Raw genomic sequence first — 21,778 nt, forward strand, 5'->3', positions numbered from 1 at the left:
TTTATTGGCACCATTTCTTTTTTCTATTTTTATTAATGAATTGGGGCAGAGAATACAATCCGCAAAGCTACATTTTTATGCTGACGATACAATTATTTACTCCACTGCATCCTCTGTGTCTCAGGCTATTGAAATTCTTAAGGATTCTTTTTATACTTTTCAGCTTACTTTGTTGAAACTAAAATTAGTTTTAAATGTAAATAAAACGAAGTATATTCTTTTTACACGTAGCCGTTCTATGTCTACTGTTATGCCTATTCTGACTATTGAGGGTTTACATATAGAAAGAGTACCAACTTATAAATATGTAGGAATATGGCTCGATGAGAAGTTAGCCTTTGATGTTCACATTAATTACTTGGTGAAAAGGCTTAAACCAAGACTGGGTTTTCTTTTTCGGGAAAAAAAATGTTTTTCCTTTATAGCTAGAAAGAGAATAATACAGAGTACTATTTTACCTATTTTAGACTATGGTGATGTTGTTTACATGCATGCGTCTACATATTTATTGAAAAGGCTGGATGGCGTTTATCATGCTGCACTGCGTTTTATAACAAATTCTTGTTCACGTACTCATCATTGTTTGCTGCACAACTATTTGGGTTGGTCCTCTTTATATCAAAGAAGGAAATCCCATATGTTAGAATTTATTGTAAAGACATTGATGGGTAGACTTCCAAATTACATTACTAGTCTTCTATGTTTATGTAGAAAGAACTATAGCACTAGATCATCTAATGGGATTAAATTAGTAGTACCTAGGGTACATTCAGAGCATGGTAAATCATCTTTCTCCTACTATGCTCCATGGCTGTGGAATGAATTTGAAGCTACTGTCCCTCCTGAAACAATTCCTCCTTTGAATGTATTAAAAATTTTTACTGCAGCATACAATGATTGAATCATGCTGTTGTTTTACTTGATTTATGATGAATGTTGTGCCCTGACTTTCTGGAATGTTTTATATGTGTTTGTGTGTGATTTGTAGTGTGGCCATCTTGGCCAGGACTCCCTGGAGGAAGGGATTTCTTTTAATCTCAATGGGACCTTCCTGGAAAAATAAAGGAAATAAAATAAAATACATGTTAAGTTGTGGTGTTGTTAGGATATTACTACAGAGCCTGTGACAGTTTCTCAGTGGAAGAACTGGGATCCAGGGCCACAGACGTCTGCAAAAAACTGCTTTAAAAACCTTCGAGATGCAGGTTGGCGATCTTATTGTTTTTGTTTTCATGGCAAGTTGTGGTGTTGTTAGGATATTCCTACAGAGTCTGTGACAGTTTGTCAGTTTGCCAGGGTCGGTGACGTCTCCTCTCCTGGAGTAAAATACAAGTATTAGTGGTCTTGCTGCAAAATCGGGTAAAGGCCACAGCCAGGCTTGAGGGCAAGTCGTCAGCAGACTTTCCCTGGTGGTCTAGTGGTTAGGATTCGGCGCTCTCACCGCCGCGGCCTGGGTTCGATTCCCGGTCAGGGAATGAGTTTTTGCCCACCACCGGCGGCCGTGATTGTAAAATGGCGAAATACGAACTCAAGCGCTAACACCCTCGTCGAGAAGCAGGGCCAAGGAAAAGTTTATGTGTGAAAAAGAACTCCTTCGAGCCGGAGTTGAACCAGCGACCTAAGGATTGCCAACTTGCCACCTACAGTCCTCCGCTCTTCCAGCTGAGCTATCGAAGGCACACTGATTGGGGACAGAACCTCAACATATCAGGTTGCTGAATCTCCGCCACTGGCTAAAACTGATACAGACATACATGCTGGTTGTTTCGATTAAGTGATGCAAAGACAACCCGATCTTCCCATACCGGGAGTCGAACCCGGGCCGCCTGGGTGAAAACCAGGAATCCTGACCGCTAGACCATATGGGATCTTCCTTATGCCTGGAGCAGACCCTTTTACTTCTAGTGTGTGACCGTCCCCTTTAAGAACATGGGAATGATCCGAAGGGATTGTTTACTGAATTCAATTTCATCAGGCTCAACAGAGGGAGCTCTCATTTGCCTCATGAGGGGCTCAGTTTCCTCCCATTCTTGCGATGGTATAATAGACAGTACAAACTGGTCGTAAAGCAATGTCCTTGTGACAGTACTCATGCAATGCATTTTAAAAGACGCATAGTATTGTATGGTAACCGTTATCCTACTGACAAAGCAGCCTATTGTTGGACTGTCAATTTTTAATATTTCTCAATCAATCCAATAATAATAATAACAAAAACTATGGGTTAATAAAACGGCTAAGGGCTGACAGCATAGTAAACGAGGCAGAGCGAGCCAGCCAGGAGTCGAACCTAGAATCTTCTGATCCGTAGTCAGACGCTTTATCCATTGCACCACTGGCCCCCTGATCAGGTGTCCGTCAGCTTACACGCCACCTGTTGGTTTTCGACTGGGCAGAGGCCTGTGATGACATCTACTTTTTCTCATGCTATTAACAGACCTGGACCCAACATCAGGAAGGGGTCAGATGAGGGGCCTGCTACAAAAACCTTCAAGATGGAGGCCTCACATGTTGGGGATCTCAATTCTCAATTCAAATCTTAAACGTCAATTTAAAAATTTTAATGTACAGGCTTTTTTGCATGATCTATATAATAGTGATTTACAGTTGGTTTCAATTATACCTGATGTGGTTGATGCTTGGGATTATTTCAAATCTATCTTTCTAGAAATTTGTGATAAACATGCTCCTTTACGTAGATTTCGGGTGAGAGGTAGAAATAATATTTGGTTCAATCAATCCGTCTCTAATCTTATTAAGCAAAGAAACGTGGCTTGGTCTAAAGCAAAGAAAACAAATGGTGAGGAGGACTGGTCTCAATATAGATTATTACGAAATAAGTGTACAAAATTAATATAAAGTTCGAAGAGTCAGTATTATTTAAACCTGATTAATGATAACATGAATTGTCCTTCTAAATTTTGGAAATTAACGAAATCTTTTATAGGATCAAATACATCCACTAATCTTCCAAAAGTTTTAAAATTGAATCAAAGATTGATTACAGACAAGGCTGATATTGTTAATACGTTTAATAGTAATTTTATTTCAGCTGGTTTGATAACAGACAATTCCTTGGTCCTTGATGAACAGAGAACTGATGAGTTGACTAATAGTGAATCAGATTTATTTTCTTTTGCCCCTGTATTGCCGTCCCAAGTTCGTAAACTACTCCGAAATTTAGACTGTAAGAAATCAGGTGGGTCTGACCAAATTGAACCAATTTTTTAAAAATTGTCAGCAGATATTATTGCCGAACCTATTGCATCGATTTTTAATTTGAGTCTCAATCCACTAATGTAATTCCACCATCTTGGAAATCGGCTATGGTTATGCCTTTATTAAAAGGAGGCGATCCTTCCGATTTGAATAATTATCGTCCGATTTCTAAATTACCGGTTTTAGCAAAAGTTTTTGAATCGATTATAAATGATCAAATGAAAGAATATCTACTTAGTCATGATATTTACAACGCATTTCAGTCAGGATTTAGAGCGGGCCATAGTACGATAACAGCTACTACATGATTTAATTACTGCTCTCGATAATAGACAACATTGTGCTGCCTTATTTTTTTATTTGACAAAAGCGTTTGACTTAGTGGATCATGTTTTACTGTTACGGAGGCTTAAAAGTGTTGGCCTCGATAATTCGGCTGTGAGTTGGTTTAAAAATTATTTATCGGATAGAACTCAATGTGTTGCTGTAGATAATTACACCTCATCCATGGTAATAGTCAGGAAGGGTGTCCCGCAAGGTTCTTTATTGGCACCATTTCTTTTTTCTATTTTTATTAATGAATTGGGGCAGAGAATACAATCCGCAAAGCTACATTTTTATGCTGACGATACAATTATTTACTCCACTGCATCCTCTGTGTCTCAGGCTATTGAAATTCTTAAGGATTCTTTTTATACTTTTCAGCTTACTTTGTTGAAACTAAAATTAGTTTTAAATGTAAATAAAACGAAGTATATTCTTTTTACACGTAGCCGTTCTATGTCTACTGTTATGCCTATTCTGACTATTGAGGGTTTACATATAGAAAGAGTACCAACTTATAAATATGTAGGAATATGGCTCGATGAGAAGTTAGCCTTTGATGTTCACATTAATTACTTGGTGAAAAGGCTTAAACCAAGACTGGGTTTTCTTTTTCGGGAAAAAAAATGTTTTTCCTTTATAGCTAGAAAGAGAATAATACAGAGTACTATTTTACCTATTTTAGACTATGGTGATGTTGTTTACATGCATGCGTCTACATATTTATTGAAAAGGCTGGATGGCGTTTATCATGCTGCACTGCGTTTTATAACAAATTCTTGTTCACGTACTCATCATTGTTTGCTGCACAACTATTTGGGTTGGTCCTCTTTATATCAAAGAAGGAAATCCCATATGTTAGAATTTATTGTAAAGACATTGATGGGTAGACTTCCAAATTACATTACTAGTCTTCTATGTTTATGTAGAAAGAACTATAGCACTAGATCATCTAATGGGATTAAATTAGTAGTACCTAGGGTACATTCAGAGCATGGTAAATCATCTTTCTCCTACTATGCTCCATGGCTGTGGAATGAATTTGAAGCTACTGTCCCTCCTGAAACAATTCCTCCTTTGAATGTATTAAAATTTTTTACTGCAGCATACAATGATTGAATCATGCTGTTGTTTTACTTGATTTATGATGAATGTTGTGCCCTGACTTTCTGGAATGTTTTATATGTGTTTGTGTGTGATTTGTAGTGTGGCCATCTTGGCCAGGACTCCCTGGAGGAAGGGATTTCTTTTAATCTCAATGGGACCTTCCTGGAAAAATAAAGGAAATAAAATAAAATACATGTTAAGTTGTGGTGTTGTTAGGATATTACTACAGAGCCTGTGACAGTTTCTCAGTGGAAGAACTGGGATCCAGGGCCACAGACGTCTGCAAAAAACTGCTTTAAAAACCTTCGAGATGCAGGTTGGCGATCTTATTGTTTTTGTTTTCATGGCAAGTTGTGGTGTTGTTAGGATATTCCTACAGAGTCTGTGACAGTTTGTCAGTTTGCCAGGGTCGGTGACGTCTCCTCTCCTGGAGTAAAATACAAGTATTAGTGGTCTTGCTGCAAAATCGGGTAAAGGCCACAGCCAGGCTTGAGGGCAAGTCGTCAGCAGACTTTCCCTGGTGGTCTAGTGGTTAGGATTCGGCGCTCTCACCGCCGCGGCCCGGGTTCGATTCCCGGTCAGGGAATGAGTTTTTGCCCACCACCGGCGGCCGTGATTGTAAAATGGCGAAATACGAACTCAAGCGCTAACACCCTCGTCGAGAAGCAGGGCCAAGGAAAAGTTTATGTGTGAAAAAGAACTCCTTCGAGCCGGCGTTGAACCAGCGACCTAAGGATTGCCAACTTGCCACCTACAGTCCTCCGCTCTTCCAGCTGAGCTATCGAAGGCACACTGATTGGGGACAGAACCTCAACATATCAGGTTGCTGAATCTCCGCCACTGGCTAAAACTGCTACAGACATACATGCTGGTTGTTTCGATTAAGTGGTGCAAAGACAACCCGATCTTCCCATACCGGGAGTCGAACCCGGGCCGCCTGGGTGAAAACCAGGAATCCTGACCGCTAGACCATATGGGATCTTCCTTATGCCTGGAGCAGACCCTTTTACTTCTAGTGTGTGACCGTCCCCTTTAAGAACATGGGAATGATCCGAAGGGATTGTTTACTGAATTCAATTTCATCAGGCTCAGCAGAGGGAGCTCTCATTTGCCTCATGAGGGGCTCAGTTTCCTCCCATTCTTGCGATGGTATAATAGACAGTACAAACTGGTCGTAAAGCAATGTCCTTGTGACAGTACTCATGCAATGCATTTTAAAAGACGCATAGTATTGTATGGTAACCGTTATCCTACTGACAAAGCAGCCTATTGTTGGACTGTCAATTTTTAATATTTCTCAATCAATCCAATAATAATAATAACAAAAACTATGGGTTAATAAAACAGCTAAGGGCTGACAGCATAGTAAACGAGGCAGAGCGAGCCAGCCAGGAGTCGAACCTAGAATCTTCTGATCCGTAGTCAGACGCTTTATCCATTGCACCACTGGCCCCCTGATCAGGTGTCCGTGAGCTTACACGCCACCTGTTGGTTTTCGACTGGGCAGAGGCCTGTGATGACATCTACTTTTTCTCATGCTATTAACAGACCTGGACCCAACATCAGGAAGGGGTCAGATGAGGGGCCTGCTACAAAAACCTTCAAGATGGAGGCCTCACATGTTGGGGATCTCAATTCTCAATTCAAATCTTAAACGTCAATTTAAAAATTTTAATGTACAGGCTTTTTTGCATGATCTATATAATAGTGATTTACAGTTGGTTTCAATTATACCTGATGTGGTTGATGCTTGGGATTATTTCAAATCTATCTTTCTAGAAATTTGTGATAAACATGCTCCTTTACGTAGATTTCGGGTGAGAGGTAGAAATAATATTTGGTTCAATCAATCCGTCTCTAATCTTATTAAGCAAAGAAACGTGGCTTGGTCTAAAGCAAAGAAAACAAATGGTGAGGAGGACTGGTCTCAATATAGATTATTACGAAATAAGTGTACAAAATTAATATAAAGTTCGAAGAGTCAGTATTATTTAAACCTGATTAATGATAACATGAATTGTCCTTCTAAATTTTGGAAATTAACGAAATCTTTTATAGGATCAAATACATCCACTAATCTTCCAAAAGTTTTAAAATTGAATCAAAGATTGATTACAGACAAGGCTGATATTGTTAATACGTTGTTAATAACAGACAATTCCTTGGTCCTTGATGAACAGAGAACTGATGAGTTGACTAATAGTGAATCAGATTTATTTTCTTTTGCCCCTGTATTGCCGTCCCAAGTTCGTAAACTACTCCGAAATTTAGACTGTAAGAAATCAGGTGGGTCTGACCAAATTGAACCAATTTTTTAAAAATTGTCAGCAGATATTATTGCCGAACCTATTGCATCGATTTTTAATTTGAGTCTATCCACTAATGTAATTCCACCATCTTGGAAATCGGCTATGGTTATAACTTTATTAAAAGGAGGCGATCCTTCCGATTTGAATAATTATCGTCCGATTTCTAAATTACCGGTTTTAGCAAAAGTTTTTGAATCTATTATAAATGATCAAATGAAAGAATATCTACTTAGTCATGATATTTACAACGCATTTCAGTCAGGATTTAGAGCGGGCCATAGTACGATAACAGCTACTACATGATTTAATTACTGCTCTCGATAATAGACAACATTGTGCTGCCTTATTTTTTTATTTGACAAAAGCGTTTGACTTAGTGGATCATGTTTTACTGTTACGGAGGCTTAAAAGTGTTGGCCTCGATAATTCGGCTGTGAGTTGGTTTAAAAATTATTTATCGGATAGAACTCAATGTGTTGCTGTAGATAATTACACCTCATCCATGGTAATAGTCAGGAAGGGTGTCCCGCAAGGTTCTTTATTGGCACCATTTCTTTTTTCTATTTTTATTAATGAATTGGGGCAGAGAATACAATCCGCAAAGCTACATTTTTATGCTGACGATACAATTATTTACTCCACTGCATCCTCTGTGTCTCAGGCTATTGAAATTCTTAAGGATTCTTTTTATACTTTTCAGCTTACTTTGTTGAAACTAAAATTAGTTTTAAATGTAAATAAAACGAAGTATATTCTTTTTACACGTAGCCGTTCTATGTCTACTGTTATGCCTATTCTGACTATTGAGGGTTTACATATAGAAAGAGTACCAACTTATAAATATGTAGGAATATGGCTCGATGAGAAGTTAGCCTTTGATGTTCACATTAATTACTTGGTGAAAAGGCTTAAACCAAGACTGGGTTTTCTTTTTCGGGAAAAAAAATGTTTTTCCTTTATAGCTAGAAAGAGAATAATACAGAGTACTATTTTACCTATTTTAGACTATGGTGATGTTGTTTACATGCATGCGTCTACATATTTATTGAAAAGGCTGGATGGCGTTTATCATGCTGCACTGCGTTTTATAACAAATTCTTGTTCACGTACTCATCATTGTTTGCTGCACAACTATTTGGGTTGGTCCTCTTTATATCAAAGAAGGAAATCCCATATGTTAGAATTTATTGTAAAGACATTGATGGGTAGACTTCCAAATTACATTACTAGTCTTCTATGTTTATGTAGAAAGAACTATAGCACTAGATCATCTAATGGGATTAAATTAGTAGTACCTAGGGTACATTCAGAGCATGGTAAATCATCTTTCTCCTACTATGCTCCATGGCTGTGGAATGAATTTCAAGCTACTGTCCCTCCTGAAACAATTCCTCCTTTGAATGTATTAAAAATTTTTACTGCAGCATACAATGATTGAATCATGCTGTTGTTTTACTTGATTTATGATGAATGTTGTGCCCTGACTTTCTGGAATGTTTTATATGTGTTTGTGTGTGATTTGTAGTGTGGCCATCTTGGCCAGGACTCCCTGGAGGAAGGGATTTCTTTTAATCTCAATGGGACCTTCCTGGAAAAATAAAGGAAATAAAATAAAATACATGTTAAGTTGTGGTGTTGTTAGGATATTACTACAGAGCCTGTGACAGTTTCTCAGTGGAAGAACTGGGATCCAGGGCCACAGACGTCTGCAAAAAACTGCTTTAAAAACCTTCGAGATGCAGGTTGGCGATCTTATTGTTTTTGTTTTCATGGCAAGTTGTGGTGTTGTTAGGATATTCCTACAGAGTCTGTGACAGTTTGTCAGTTTGCCAGGGTCGGTGACGTCTCCTCTCCTGGAGTAAAATACAAGTATTAGTGGTCTTGCTGCAAAATCGGGTAAAGGCCACAGCCAGGCTTGAGGGCAAGTCGTCAGCAGACTTTCCCTGGTGGTCTAGTGGTTAGGATTCGGCGCTCTCACCGCCGCGGCCCGGGTTCGATTCCCGGTCAGGGAATGAGTTTTTGCCCACCACCGGCGGCCGTGATTGTAAAATGGCGAAATACGAACTCAAGCGCTAACACCCTCGTCGAGAAGCAGGGCCAAGGAAAAGTTTATGTGTGAAAAAGAACTCCTTCGAGCCGGCGTTGAACCAGCGACCTAAGGATTGCCAACTTGCCACCTACAGTCCTCCGCTCTTCCAGCTGAGCTATCGAAGGCACACTGATTGGGGACAGAACCTCAACATATCAGGTTGCTGAATCTCCGCCACTGGCTAAAACTGCTACAGACATACATGCTGGTTGTTTCGATTAAGTGGTGCAAAGACAACCCGATCTTCCCATACCGGGAGTCGAACCCGGGCCGCCTGGGTGAAAACCAGGAATCCTGACCGCTAGACCATATGGGATCTTCCTTATGCCTGGAGCAGACCCTTTTACTTCTAGTGTGTGACCGTCCCCTTTAAGAACATGGGAATGATCCGAAGGGATTGTTTACTGAATTCAATTTCATCAGGCTCAGCAGAGGGAGCTCTCATTTGCCTCATGAGGGGCTCAGTTTCCTCCCATTCTTGCGATGGTATAATAGACAGTACAAACTGGTCGTAAAGCAATGTCCTTGTGACAGTACTCATGCAATGCATTTTAAAAGACGCATAGTATTGTATGGTAACCGTTATCCTACTGACAAAGCAGCCTATTGTTGGACTGTCAATTTTTAATATTTCTCAATCAATCCAATAATAATAATAACAAAAACTATGGGTTAATAAAACAGCTAAGGGCTGACAGCATAGTAAACGAGGCAGAGCGAGCCAGCCAGGAGTCGAACCTAGAATCTTCTGATCCGTAGTCAGACGCTTTATCCATTGCACCACTGGCCCCCTGATCAGGTGTCCGTGAGCTTACACGCCACCTGTTGGTTTTCGACTGGGCAGAGGCCTGTGATGACATCTACTTTTTCTCATGCTATTAACAGACCTGGACCCAACATCAGGAAGGGGTCAGATGAGGGGCCTGCTACAAAAACCTTCAAGATGGAGGCCTCACATGTTGGGGATCTCAATTCTCAATTCAAATCTTAAACGTCAATTTAAAAATTTTAATGTACAGGCTTTTTTGCATGATCTATATAATAGTGATTTACAGTTGGTTTCAATTATACCTGATGTGGTTGATGCTTGGGATTATTTCAAATCTATCTTTCTAGAAATTTGTGATAAACATGCTCCTTTACGTAGATTTCGGGTGAGAGGTAGAAATAATATTTGGTTCAATCAATCCGTCTCTAATCTTATTAAGCAAAGAAACGTGGCTTGGTCTAAAGCAAAGAAAACAAATGGTGAGGAGGACTGGTCTCAATATAGATTATTACGAAATAAGTGTACAAAATTAATATAAAGTTCGAAGAGTCAGTATTATTTAAACCTGATTAATGATAACATGAATTGTCCTTCTAAATTTTGGAAATTAACGAAATCTTTTATAGGATCAAATACATCCACTAATCTTCCAAAAGTTTTAAAATTGAATCAAAGATTGATTACAGACAAGGCTGATATTGTTAATACGTTGTTAATAACAGACAATTCCTTGGTCCTTGATGAACAGAGAACTGATGAGTTGACTAATAGTGAATCAGATTTATTTTCTTTTGCCCCTGTATTGCCGTCCCAAGTTCGTAAACTACTCCGAAATTTAGACTGTAAGAAATCAGGTGGGTCTGACCAAATTGAACCAATTTTTTAAAAATTGTCAGCAGATATTATTGCCGAACCTATTGCATCGATTTTTAATTTGAGTCTATCCACTAATGTAATTCCACCATCTTGGAAATCGGCTATGGTTATAACTTTATTAAAAGGAGGCGATCCTTCCGATTTGAATAATTATCGTCCGATTTCTAAATTACCGGTTTTAGCAAAAGTTTTTGAATCTATTATAAATGATCAAATGAAAGAATATCTACTTAGTCATGATATTTACAACGCATTTCAGTCAGGATTTAGAGCGGGCCATAGTACGATAACAGCTACTACATGATTTAATTACTGCTCTCGATAATAGACAACATTGTGCTGCCTTATTTTTTTATTTGACAAAAGCGTTTGACTTAGTGGATCATGTTTTACTGTTACGGAGGCTTAAAAGTGTTGGCCTCGATAATTCGGCTGTGAGTTGGTTTAAAAATTATTTATCGGATAGAACTCAATGTGTTGCTGTAGATAATTACACCTCATCCATGGTAATAGTCAGGAAGGGTGTCCCGCAAGGTTCTTTATTGGCACCATTTCTTTTTTCTATTTTTATTAATGAATTGGGGCAGAGAATACAATCCGCAAAGCTACATTTTTATGCTGACGATACAATTATTTACTCCACTGCATCCTCTGTGTCTCAGGCTATTGAAATTCTTAAGGATTCTTTTTATACTTTTCAGCTTACTTTGTTGAAACTAAAATTAGTTTTAAATGTAAATAAAACGAAGTATATTCTTTTTACACGTAGCCGTTCTATGTCTACTGTTATGCCTATTCTGACTATTGAGGGTTTACATATAGAAAGAGTACCAACTTATAAATATGTAGGAATATGGCTCGATGAGAAGTTAGCCTTTGATGTTCACATTAATTACTTGGTGAAAAGGCTTAAACCAAGACTGGGTTTTCTTTTTCGGGAAAAAAAATGTTTTTCCTTTATAGCTAGAAAGAGAATAATACAGAGTACTATTTTACCTATTTTAGACTATGGTGATGTTGTTTACATGCATGCGTCTACATATTTATTGAAAAGGCTGGATGGCGTTTATCATGCTGCACTGCGTTTTATAACAAATTCTTGTTCACGTACTCATCATTGTTTGCTGCACAACTATTTGGGTTGGTCCTCTTTATATCAAAGAAGGAAATCCCATATGTTAGAATTTATTGTAAAGACATTGATGGGTAGACTTCCAAATTACATTACTAGTCTTCTATGTTTATGTAGAAAGAACTATAGCACTAGATCATCTAATGGGATTAAATTAGTAGTACCTAGGGTACATTCAGAGCATGGTAAATCATCTTTCTCCTACTATGCTCCATGGCTGTGGAATGAATTTGAAGCTACTGTCCCTCCTGAAACAATTCCTCCTTTGAATGTATTAAAAATTTTTACTGCAGCATACAATGATTGAATCATGCTGTTGTTTTACTTGATTTATGATGAATGTTGTGCCCTGACTTTCTGGAATGTTTTATATGTGTTTGTGTGTGATTTGTAGTGTGGCCATCTTGGCCAGGACTCCCTGGAGGAAGGGATTTCTTTTAATCTCAATGGGACCTTCCTGGAAAAATAAAGGAAATAAAATAAAATACATGTTAAGTTGTGGTGTTGTTAGGATATTACTACAGAGCCTGTGACAGTTTCTCAGTGGAAGAACTGGGATCCAGGGCCACAGACGTCTGCAAAAAACTGCTTTAAAAACCTTCGAGATGCAGGTTGGCGATCTTATTGTTTTTGTTTTCATGGCAAGTTGTGGTGTTGTTAGGATATTCCTACAGAGTCTGTGACAGTTTGTCAGTTTGCCAGGGTCGGTGACGTCTCCTCTCCTGGAGTAAAATACAAGTATTAGTGGTCTTGCTGCAAAATCGGGTAAAGGCCACAGCCAGGCTTGAGGGCAAGTCGTCAGCAGACTTTCCCTGGTGGTCTAGTGGTTAGGATTCGGCGCTCTCACCGCCGCGGCCCGGGTTCGATTCCCGGTCAGGGAATGAGTTTTTGCCCACCACCGGCGGCCGTGATTGTAAAATGGCGAAATACGAACTCAAGCGCTAACACCCTCGTCGAGAAGCAGGGCCAAGGAAAAGTTTATGTGTGAAAAAGAACTCCTTCGAGCCGGAGTTGAACCAGCGACCTAAGGATTGCCAACTTGCCACCTACAGTCCTCCGCTCTTCCAGCTGAGCTATCGAAGGCACACTGATTGGGGACAGAACCTCAACATATCAGGTTGCTGAATCTCCGCCACTGGCTAAAACTGCTACAGACATACATGCTGGTTGTTTCGATTAAGTGATGCAAAGACAACCCGATCTTCCCATACCGGGAGTCGAACCCGGGCCGCCTGGGTGAAAACCAGGAATCCTGACCGCTAGACCATATGGGATCTTCCTTATGCCTGGAGCAGACCCTTTTACTTCTAGTGTGTGACCGTCCCCTTTAAGAACATGGGAATGATCCGAAGGGATTGTTTACTGAATTCAATTTCATCAGGCTCAACAGAGGGAGCTCTCATTTGCCTCATGAGGGGCTCAGTTTCCTCCCATTCTTGCGATGGTATAATAGACAGTACAAACTGGTCGTAAAGCAATGTCCTTGTGACAGTACTCATGCAATGCATTTTAAAAGACGCATAGTATTGTATGGTAACCGTTATCCTACTGACAAAGCAGCCTATTGTTGGACTGTCAATTTTTAATATTTCTCAATCAATCCAATAATAATAATAACAAAAACTATGGGTTAATAAAACGGCTAAGGGCTGACAGCATAGTAAACGAGGCAGAGCGAGCCAGCCAGGAGTCGAACCTAGAATCTTCTGATCCGTAGTCAGACGCTTTATCCATTGCACCACTGGCCCCCTGATCAGGTGTCCGTCAGCTTACACGCCACCTGTTGGTTTTCGACTGGGCAGAGGCCTGTGATGACATCTACTTTTTCTCATGCTATTAACAGACCTGGACCCAACATCAGGAAGGGGTCAGATGAGGGGCCTGCTACAAAAACCTTCAAGATGGAGGCCTCACATGTTGGGGATCTCAATTCTCAATTCAAATCTTAAACGTCAATTTAAAAATTTTAATGTACAGGCTTTTTTGCATGATCTATATAATAGTGATTTACAGTTGGTTTCAATTATACCTGATGTGGTTGATGCTTGGGATTATTTCAAATCTATCTTTCTAGAAATTTGTGATAAACATGCTCCTTTACGTAGATTTCGGGTGAGAGGTAGAAATAATATTTGGTTCAATCAATCCGTCTCTAATCTTATTAAGCAAAGAAACGTGGCTTGGTCTAAAGCAAAGAAAACAAATGGTGAGGAGGACTGGTCTCAATATAGATTATTACGAAATAAGTGTACAAAATTAATATAAAGTTCGAAGAGTCAGTATTATTTAAACCTGATTAATGATAACATGAATTGTCCTTCTAAATTTTGGAAATTAACGAAATCTTTTATAGGATCAAATACATCCACTAATCTTCCAAAAGTTTTAAAATTGAATCAAAGATTGATTACAGACAAGGCTGATATTGTTAATACGTTTAATAGTAATTTTATTTCAGCTGGTTTGATAACAGACAATTCCTTGGTCCTTGATGAACAGAGAACTGATGAGTTGACTAATAGTGAATCAGATTTATTTTCTTTTGCCCCTGTATTGCCGTCCCAAGTTCGTAAACTACTCCGAAATTTAGACTGTAAGAAATCAGGTGGGTCTGACCAAATTGAACCAATTTTTTAAAAATTGTCAGCAGATATTATTGCCGAACCTATTGCATCGATTTTTAATTTGAGTCTCAATCCACTAATGTAATTCCACCATCTTGGAAATCGGCTATGGTTATGCCTTTATTAAAAGGAGGCGATCCTTCCGATTTGAATAATTATCGTCCGATTTCTAAATTACCGGTTTTAGCAAAAGTTTTTGAATCGATTATAAATGATCAAATGAAAGAATATCTACTTAGTCATGATATTTACAACGCATTTCAGTCAGGATTTAGAGCGGGCCATAGTACGATAACAGCTACTACATGATTTAATTACTGCTCTCGATAATAGACAACATTGTGCTGCCTTATTTTTTTATTTGACAAAAGCGTTTGACTTAGTGGATCATGTTTTACTGTTACGGAGGCTTAAAAGTGTTGGCCTCGATAATTCGGCTGTGAGTTGGTTTAAAAATTATTTATCGGATAGAACTCAATGTGTTGCTGTAGATAATTACACCTCATCCATGGTAATAGTCAGGAAGGGTGTCCCGCAAGGTTCTTTATTGGCACCATTTCTTTTTTCTATTTTTATTAATGAATTGGGGCAGAGAATACAATCCGCAAAGCTACATTTTTATGCTGACGATACAATTATTTACTCCACTGCATCCTCTGTGTCTCAGGCTATTGAAATTCTTAAGGATTCTTTTTATACTTTTCAGCTTACTTTGTTGAAACTAAAATTAGTTTTAAATGTAAATAAAACGAAGTATATTCTTTTTACACGTAGCCGTTCTATGTCTACTGTTATGCCTATTCTGACTATTGAGGGTTTACATATAGAAAGAGTACCAACTTATAAATATGTAGGAATATGGCTCGATGAGAAGTTAGCCTTTGATGTTCACATTAATTACTTGGTGAAAAGGCTTAAACCAAGACTGGGTTTTCTTTTTCGGGAAAAAAAATGTTTTTCCTTTATAGCTAGAAAGAGAATAATACAGAGTACTATTTTACCTATTTTAGACTATGGTGATGTTGTTTACATGCATGCGTCTACATATTTATTGAAAAGGCTGGATGGCGTTTATCATGCTGCACTGCGTTTTATAACAAATTCTTGTTCACGTACTCATCATTGTTTGCTGCACAACTATTTGGGTTGGTCCTCTTTATATCAAAGAAGGAAATCCCATATGTTAGAATTTATTGTAAAGACATTGATGGGTAGACTTCCAAATTACATTACTAGTCTTCTATGTTTATGTAGAAAGAACTATAGCACTAGATCATCTAATGGGATTAAATTAGTAGTACCTAGGGTACATTCAGAGCATGGTAAATCATCTTTCTCCTACTATGCTCCATGGCTGTGGAATGAATTTGAAGCTACTGTCCCTCCTGAAACAATTCCTCCTTTGAATGTATTAAAATTTTTTACTGCAGCATACAATGATTGAATCATGCTGTTGTTTTACTTGATTTATGATGAATGTTGTGCCCTGACTTTCTGGAATGTTTTATATGTGTTTGTGTGTGATTTGTAGTGTGGCCATCTTGGCCAGGACTCCCTGGAGGAAGGGATTTCTTTTAATCTCAATGGGACCTTCCTGGAAAAATAAAGGAAATAAAATAAAATACATGTTAAGTTGTGGTGTTGTTAGGATATTACTACAGAGCCTGTGACAGTTTCTCAGTGGAAGAACTGGGATCCAGGGCCACAGACGTCTGCAAAAAACTGCTTTAAAAACCTTCGAGATGCAGGTTGGCGATCTTATTGTTTTTGTTTTCATGGCAAGTTGTGGTGTTGTTAGGATATTCCTACAGAGTCTGTGACAGTTTGTCAGTTTGCCAGGGTCGGTGACGTCTCCTCTCCTGGAGTAAAATACAAGTATTAGTGGTCTTGCTGCAAAATCGGGTAAAGGCCACAGCCAGGCTTGAGGGCAAGTCGTCAGCAGACTTTCCCTGGTGGTCTAGTGGTTAGGATTCGGCGCTCTCACCGCCGCGGCCCGGGTTCGATTCCCGGTCAGGGAATGAGTTTTTGCCCACCACCGGCGGCCGTGATTGTAAAATGGCGAAATACGAACTCAAGCGCTAACACCCTCGTCGAGAAGCAGGGCCAAGGAAAAGTTTATGTGTGAAAAAGAACTCCTTCGAGCCGGCGTTGAACCAGCGACCTAAGGATTGCCAACTTGCCACCTACAGTCCTCCGCTCTTCCAGCTGAGCTATCGAAGGCACACTGATTGGGGACAGAACCTCAACATATCAGGTTGCTGAATCTCCGCCACTGGCTAAAACTGCTACAGACATACATGCTGGTTGTTTCGATTAAGTGGTGCAAAGACAACCCGATCTTCCCATACCGGGAGTCGAACCCGGGCCGCCTGGGTGAAAACCAGGAATCCTGACCGCTAGACCATATGGGATCTTCCTTATGCCTGGAGCAGACCCTTTTACTTCTAGTGTGTGACCGTCCCCTTTAAGAACATGGGAATGATCCGAAGGGATTGTTTACTGAATTCAATTTCATCAGGCTCAGCAGAGGGAGCTCTCATTTGCCTCATGAGGGGCTCAGTTTCCTCCCATTCTTGCGATGGTATAATAGACAGTACAAACTGGTCGTAAAGCAATGTCCTTGTGACAGTACTCATGCAATGCATTTTAAAAGACGCATAGTATTGTATGGTAACCGTTATCCTACTGACAAAGCAGCCTATTGTTGGACTGTCAATTTTTAATATTTCTCAATCAATCCAATAATAATAATAACAAAAACTATGGGTTAATAAAACAGCTAAGGGCTGACAGCATAGTAAACGAGGCAGAGCGAGCCAGCCAGGAGTCGAACCTAGAATCTTCTGATCCGTAGTCAGACGCTTTATCCATTGCACCACTGGCCCCCTGATCAGGTGTCCGTGAGCTTACACGCCACCTGTTGGTTTTCGACTGGGCAGAGGCCTGTGATGACATCTACTTTTTCTCATGCTATTAACAGACCTGGACCCAACATCAGGAAGGGGTCAGATGAGGGGCCTGCTACAAAAACCTTCAAGATGGAGGCCTCACATGTTGGGGATCTCAATTCTCAATTCAAATCTTAAACGTCAATTTAAAAATTTTAATGTACAGGCTTTTTTGCATGATCTATATAATAGTGATTTACAGTTGGTTTCAATTATACCTGATGTGGTTGATGCTTGGGATTATTTCAAATCTATCTTTCTAGAAATTTGTGATAAACATGCTCCTTTACGTAGATTTCGGGTGAGAGGTAGAAATAATATTTGGTTCAATCAATCCGTCTCTAATCTTATTAAGCAAAGAAACGTGGCTTGGTCTAAAGCAAAGAAAACAAATGGTGAGGAGGACTGGTCTCAATATAGATTATTACGAAATAAGTGTACAAAATTAATATAAAGTTCGAAGAGTCAGTATTATTTAAACCTGATTAATGATAACATGAATTGTCCTTCTAAATTTTGGAAATTAACGAAATCTTTTATAGGATCAAATACATCCACTAATCTTCCAAAAGTTTTAAAATTGAATCAAAGATTGATTACAGACAAGGCTGATATTGTTAATACATTTAATAGTAATTTTATTTCAGCTGGTTTGATAACAGACAATTCCTTGGTCCTTGATGAACAGAGAACTGATGAGTTGACTAATAGTGAATCAGATTTATTTTCTTTTGCCCCTGTATTGCCGTCCCAAGTTCGTAAACTACTCCGAAATTTAGACTGTAAGAAATCAGGTGGGTCTGACCAAATTGAACCAATTTTTTAAAAATTGTCAGCAGATATTATTGCCGAACCTATTGCATCGATTTTTAATTTGAGTCTCAATCCACTAATGTAATTCCACCATCTTGGAAATCGGCTATGGTTATGCCTTTATTAAAAGGAGGCGATCCTTCCGATTTGAATAATTATCGTCCGATTTCTAAATTACCGGTTTTAGCAAAAGTTTTTGAATCTATTATAAATGATCAAATGAAAGAATATCTACTTAGTCATGATATTTACAACGCATTTCAGTCAGGATTTAGAGCGGGCCATAGTACGATAACAGCTACTACATGATTTAATTACTGCTCTCGATAATAGACAACATTGTGCTGCCTTATTTTTTTATTTGACAAAAGCGTTTGACTTAGTGGATCATGTTTTACTGTTACGGAGGCTTAAAAGTGTTGGCCTCGATAATTCGGCTGTGAGTTGGTTTAAAAATTATTTATCGGATAGAACTCAATGTGTTGCTGTAGATAATTACACCTCATCCATGGTAATAGTCAGGAAGGGTGTCCCGCAAGGTTCTTTATTGGCACCATTTCTTTTTTCTATTTTTATTAATGAATTGGGGCAGAGAATACAATCCGCAAAGCTACATTTTTATGCTGACGATACAATTATTTACTCCACTGCATCCTCTGTGTCTCAGGCTATTGAAATTCTTAAGGATTCTTTTTATACTTTTCAGCTTACTTTGTTGAAACTAAAATTAGTTTTAAATGTAAATAAAACGAAGTATATTCTTTTTACACGTAGCCGTTCTATGTCTACTGTTATGCCTATTCTGACTATTGAGGGTTTACATATAGAAAGAGTACCAACTTATAAATATGTAGGAATATGGCTCGATGAGAAGTTAGCCTTTGATGTTCACATTAATTACTTGGTGAAAAGGCTTAAACCAAGACTGGGTTTTCTTTTTCGGGAAAAAAAATGTTTTTCCTTTATAGCTAGAAAGAGAATAATACAGAGTACTATTTTACCTATTTTAGACTATGGTGATGTTGTTTACATGCATGCGTCTACATATTTATTGAAAAGGCTGGATGGCGTTTATCATGCTGCACTGCGTTTTATAACAAATTCTTGTTCACGTACTCATCATTGTTTGCTGCACAACTATTTGGGTTGGTCCTCTTTATATCAAAGAAGGAAATCCCATATGTTAGAATTTATTGTAAAGACATTGATGGGTAGACTTCCAAATTACATTACTAGTCTTCTATGTTTATGTAGAAAGAACTATAGCACTAGATCATCTAATGGGATTAAATTAGTAGTACCTAGGGTACATTCAGAGCATGGTAAATCATCTTTCTCCTACTATGCTCCATGGCTGTGGAATGAATTTGAAGCTACTGTCCCTCCTGAAACAATTCCTCCTTTGAATGTATTAAAAATTTTTACTGCAGCATACAATGATTGAATCATGCTGTTGTTTTACTTGATTTATGATGAATGTTGTGCCCTGACTTTCTGGAATGTTTTATATGTGTTTGTGTGTGATTTGTAGTGTGGCCATCTTGGCCAGGACTCCCTGGAGGAAGGGATTTCTTTTAATCTCAATGGGACCTTCCTGGAAAAATAAAGGAAATAAAATAAAATACATGTTAAGTTGTGGTGTTGTTAGGATATTACTACAGAGCCTGTGACAGTTTCTCAGTGGAAGAACTGGGATCCAGGGCCACAGACGTCTGCAAAAAACTGCTTTAAAAACCTTCGAGATGCAGGTTGGCGATCTTATTGTTTTTGTTTTCATGGCAAGTTGTGGTGTTGTTAGGATATTCCTACAGAGTCTGTGACAGTTTGTCAGTTTGCCAGGGTCGGTGACGTCTCCTCTCCTGGAGTAAAATACAAGTATTAGTGGTCTTGCTGCAAAATCGGGTAAAGGCCACAGCCAGGCTTGAGGGCAAGTCGTCAGCAGACTTTCCCTGGTGGTCTAGTGGTTAGGATTCGGCGCTCTCACCGCCGCGGCCCGGGTTCGATTCCCGGTCAGGGAATGAGTTTTTGCCCACCACCGGCGGCCGTGATTGTAAAATGGCGAAATACGAACTCAAGCGCTAACACCCTCGTCGAGAAGCAGGGCCAAGGAAAAGTTTATGTGTGAAAAAGAACTCCTTCGAGCCGGAGTTGAACCAGCGACCTAAGGATTGCCAACTTGCCACCTACAGTCCTCCGCTCTTCCAGCTGAGCTATCGAAGGCACACTGATTGGGGACAGAACCTCAACATATCAGGTTGCTGAATCTCCGCCACTGGCTAAAACTGCTACAGACATACATGCTGGTTGTTTCGATTAAGTGATGCAAAGACAACCCGATCTTCCCATACCGGGAGTCGAACCCGGGCCGCCTGGGTGAAAACCAGGAATCCTGACCGCTAGACCATATGGGATCTTCCTTATGCCTGGAGCAGACCCTTTTACTTCTAGTGTGTGACCGTCCCCTTTAAGAACATGGGAATGATCCGAAGGGATTGTTTACTGAATTCAATTTCATCAGGCTCAACAGAGGGAGCTCTCATTTGCCTCATGAGGGGCTCAGTTTCCTCCCATTCTTGCGATGGTATAATAGACAGTACAAACTGGTCGTAAAGCAATGTCCTTGTGACAGTACTCATGCAATGCATTTTAAAAGACGCATAGTATTGTATGGTAACCGTTATCCTACTGACAAAGCAGCCTATTGTTGGACTGTCAATTTTTAATATTTCTCAATCAATCCAATAATAATAATAACAAAAACTATGGGTTAATAAAACGGCTAAGGGCTGACAGGCTTAGTAAACGAGGCAGAGCGAGCCAGCCAGGAGTCGAACCTAGAATCTTCTGATCCGTAGTCAGACGCTTTATCCATTGCACCACTGGCCCCCTGATCAGGTGTCTGTGAGCTTACACGCCACCTGTTGGTTTTCGACTGGGCAGAGGCCTGTGATGACATCTACTTTTTCTCATGCTATTAACAGACCTGGACCCAACATCAGGAAGGGGTCAGATGAGGGGCCTGCTACAAAAACCTTCAAGATGGAGGCCTCACATGTTGGGGATCTCAATTCTCAATTCAAATCTTAAACGTCAATTTAAAAATTTTAATGTACAGGCTTTTTTGCATGATCTATATAATAGTGATTTACAGTTGGTTTCAATTATACCTGATGTGGTTGATGCTTGGGATTATTTCAAATCTATCTTTCTAGAAATTTGTGATAAACATGCTCCTTTACGTAGATTTCGGGTGAGAGGTAGAAATAATATTTGGTTCAATCAATCCGTCTCTAATCTTATTAAGCAAAGAAACGTGGCTTGGTCTAAAGCAAAGAAAACAAATGGTGAGGAGGACTGGTCTCAATATAGATTATTACGAAATAAGTGTACAAAATTAATATAAAGTTCGAAGAGTCAGTATTATTTAAACCTGATTAATGATAACATGAATTGTCCTTCTAAATTTTGGAAATTAACGAAATCTTTTATAGGATCAAATACATCCACTAATCTTCCAAAAGTTTTAAAATTGAATCAAAGATTGATTACAGACAAGGCTGATATTGTT

At 39.1% G+C, this 21,778-nt stretch overlaps 18 non-coding genes across 18 annotated transcripts; 6 read left to right on the top strand and 12 right to left on the bottom strand.

Moving 5' to 3' along the window:
• Nucleotides 1–1,403: 1,403 nt before the first annotated feature.
• trnae-cuc (transfer RNA glutamic acid (anticodon CUC)) lies at nucleotides 1,404–1,475 on the top strand. The gene has a single exon. It is a non-coding gene; the product is annotated as a tRNA-Glu (tRNA).
• Nucleotides 1,476–1,590: 115 nt separating this feature from the next.
• trnay-gua (transfer RNA tyrosine (anticodon GUA)) lies at nucleotides 1,591–1,677 on the bottom strand. Its single transcript is given in 2 exon segments — nucleotides 1,591–1,626; nucleotides 1,641–1,677. It is a non-coding gene; the product is annotated as a tRNA-Tyr (tRNA).
• A 119-nt stretch (nucleotides 1,678–1,796) lies between these two features.
• Nucleotides 1,797–1,868, bottom strand: trnae-uuc (transfer RNA glutamic acid (anticodon UUC)). Its single transcript has one exon. It is a non-coding gene; the product is annotated as a tRNA-Glu (tRNA).
• A 3,296-nt stretch (nucleotides 1,869–5,164) lies between these two features.
• Nucleotides 5,165–5,236, top strand: trnae-cuc (transfer RNA glutamic acid (anticodon CUC)). Its single transcript has one exon. It is a non-coding gene; the product is annotated as a tRNA-Glu (tRNA).
• Nucleotides 5,237–5,351: 115 nt separating this feature from the next.
• Nucleotides 5,352–5,438, bottom strand: trnay-gua (transfer RNA tyrosine (anticodon GUA)). Its single transcript is given in 2 exon segments — nucleotides 5,352–5,387; nucleotides 5,402–5,438. It is a non-coding gene; the product is annotated as a tRNA-Tyr (tRNA).
• A 119-nt stretch (nucleotides 5,439–5,557) lies between these two features.
• Nucleotides 5,558–5,629, bottom strand: trnae-uuc (transfer RNA glutamic acid (anticodon UUC)). The gene has a single exon. It is a non-coding gene; the product is annotated as a tRNA-Glu (tRNA).
• Nucleotides 5,630–8,899: 3,270 nt separating this feature from the next.
• Nucleotides 8,900–8,971, top strand: trnae-cuc (transfer RNA glutamic acid (anticodon CUC)). The gene has a single exon. It is a non-coding gene; the product is annotated as a tRNA-Glu (tRNA).
• A 115-nt stretch (nucleotides 8,972–9,086) lies between these two features.
• trnay-gua (transfer RNA tyrosine (anticodon GUA)) lies at nucleotides 9,087–9,173 on the bottom strand. The gene is given in 2 exon segments: nucleotides 9,087–9,122; nucleotides 9,137–9,173. It is a non-coding gene; the product is annotated as a tRNA-Tyr (tRNA).
• A 119-nt stretch (nucleotides 9,174–9,292) lies between these two features.
• trnae-uuc (transfer RNA glutamic acid (anticodon UUC)) lies at nucleotides 9,293–9,364 on the bottom strand. Its single transcript has one exon. It is a non-coding gene; the product is annotated as a tRNA-Glu (tRNA).
• A 3,270-nt stretch (nucleotides 9,365–12,634) lies between these two features.
• Nucleotides 12,635–12,706, top strand: trnae-cuc (transfer RNA glutamic acid (anticodon CUC)). Its single transcript has one exon. It is a non-coding gene; the product is annotated as a tRNA-Glu (tRNA).
• A 115-nt stretch (nucleotides 12,707–12,821) lies between these two features.
• On the bottom strand, nucleotides 12,822–12,908 carry trnay-gua (transfer RNA tyrosine (anticodon GUA)). Its single transcript is given in 2 exon segments — nucleotides 12,822–12,857; nucleotides 12,872–12,908. It is a non-coding gene; the product is annotated as a tRNA-Tyr (tRNA).
• Nucleotides 12,909–13,027: 119 nt separating this feature from the next.
• Nucleotides 13,028–13,099, bottom strand: trnae-uuc (transfer RNA glutamic acid (anticodon UUC)). Its single transcript has one exon. It is a non-coding gene; the product is annotated as a tRNA-Glu (tRNA).
• Nucleotides 13,100–16,395: 3,296 nt separating this feature from the next.
• Nucleotides 16,396–16,467, top strand: trnae-cuc (transfer RNA glutamic acid (anticodon CUC)). The gene has a single exon. It is a non-coding gene; the product is annotated as a tRNA-Glu (tRNA).
• Nucleotides 16,468–16,582: 115 nt separating this feature from the next.
• trnay-gua (transfer RNA tyrosine (anticodon GUA)) lies at nucleotides 16,583–16,669 on the bottom strand. Its single transcript is given in 2 exon segments — nucleotides 16,583–16,618; nucleotides 16,633–16,669. It is a non-coding gene; the product is annotated as a tRNA-Tyr (tRNA).
• A 119-nt stretch (nucleotides 16,670–16,788) lies between these two features.
• Nucleotides 16,789–16,860, bottom strand: trnae-uuc (transfer RNA glutamic acid (anticodon UUC)). Its single transcript has one exon. It is a non-coding gene; the product is annotated as a tRNA-Glu (tRNA).
• Nucleotides 16,861–20,156: 3,296 nt separating this feature from the next.
• Nucleotides 20,157–20,228, top strand: trnae-cuc (transfer RNA glutamic acid (anticodon CUC)). Its single transcript has one exon. It is a non-coding gene; the product is annotated as a tRNA-Glu (tRNA).
• Nucleotides 20,229–20,343: 115 nt separating this feature from the next.
• On the bottom strand, nucleotides 20,344–20,430 carry trnay-gua (transfer RNA tyrosine (anticodon GUA)). The gene is given in 2 exon segments: nucleotides 20,344–20,379; nucleotides 20,394–20,430. It is a non-coding gene; the product is annotated as a tRNA-Tyr (tRNA).
• Nucleotides 20,431–20,549: 119 nt separating this feature from the next.
• On the bottom strand, nucleotides 20,550–20,621 carry trnae-uuc (transfer RNA glutamic acid (anticodon UUC)). Its single transcript has one exon. It is a non-coding gene; the product is annotated as a tRNA-Glu (tRNA).
• Nucleotides 20,622–21,778: the final 1,157 nt, after the last annotated feature.

This window comes from Siphateles boraxobius, unplaced genomic scaffold (assembly GCF_051911475.1).
Source record: "Siphateles boraxobius isolate OS27281-9 unplaced genomic scaffold, OSU_SipBor_1 77, whole genome shotgun sequence".
Lineage (NCBI taxonomy): Eukaryota > Metazoa > Chordata > Actinopteri > Cypriniformes > Leuciscidae > Siphateles > Siphateles boraxobius.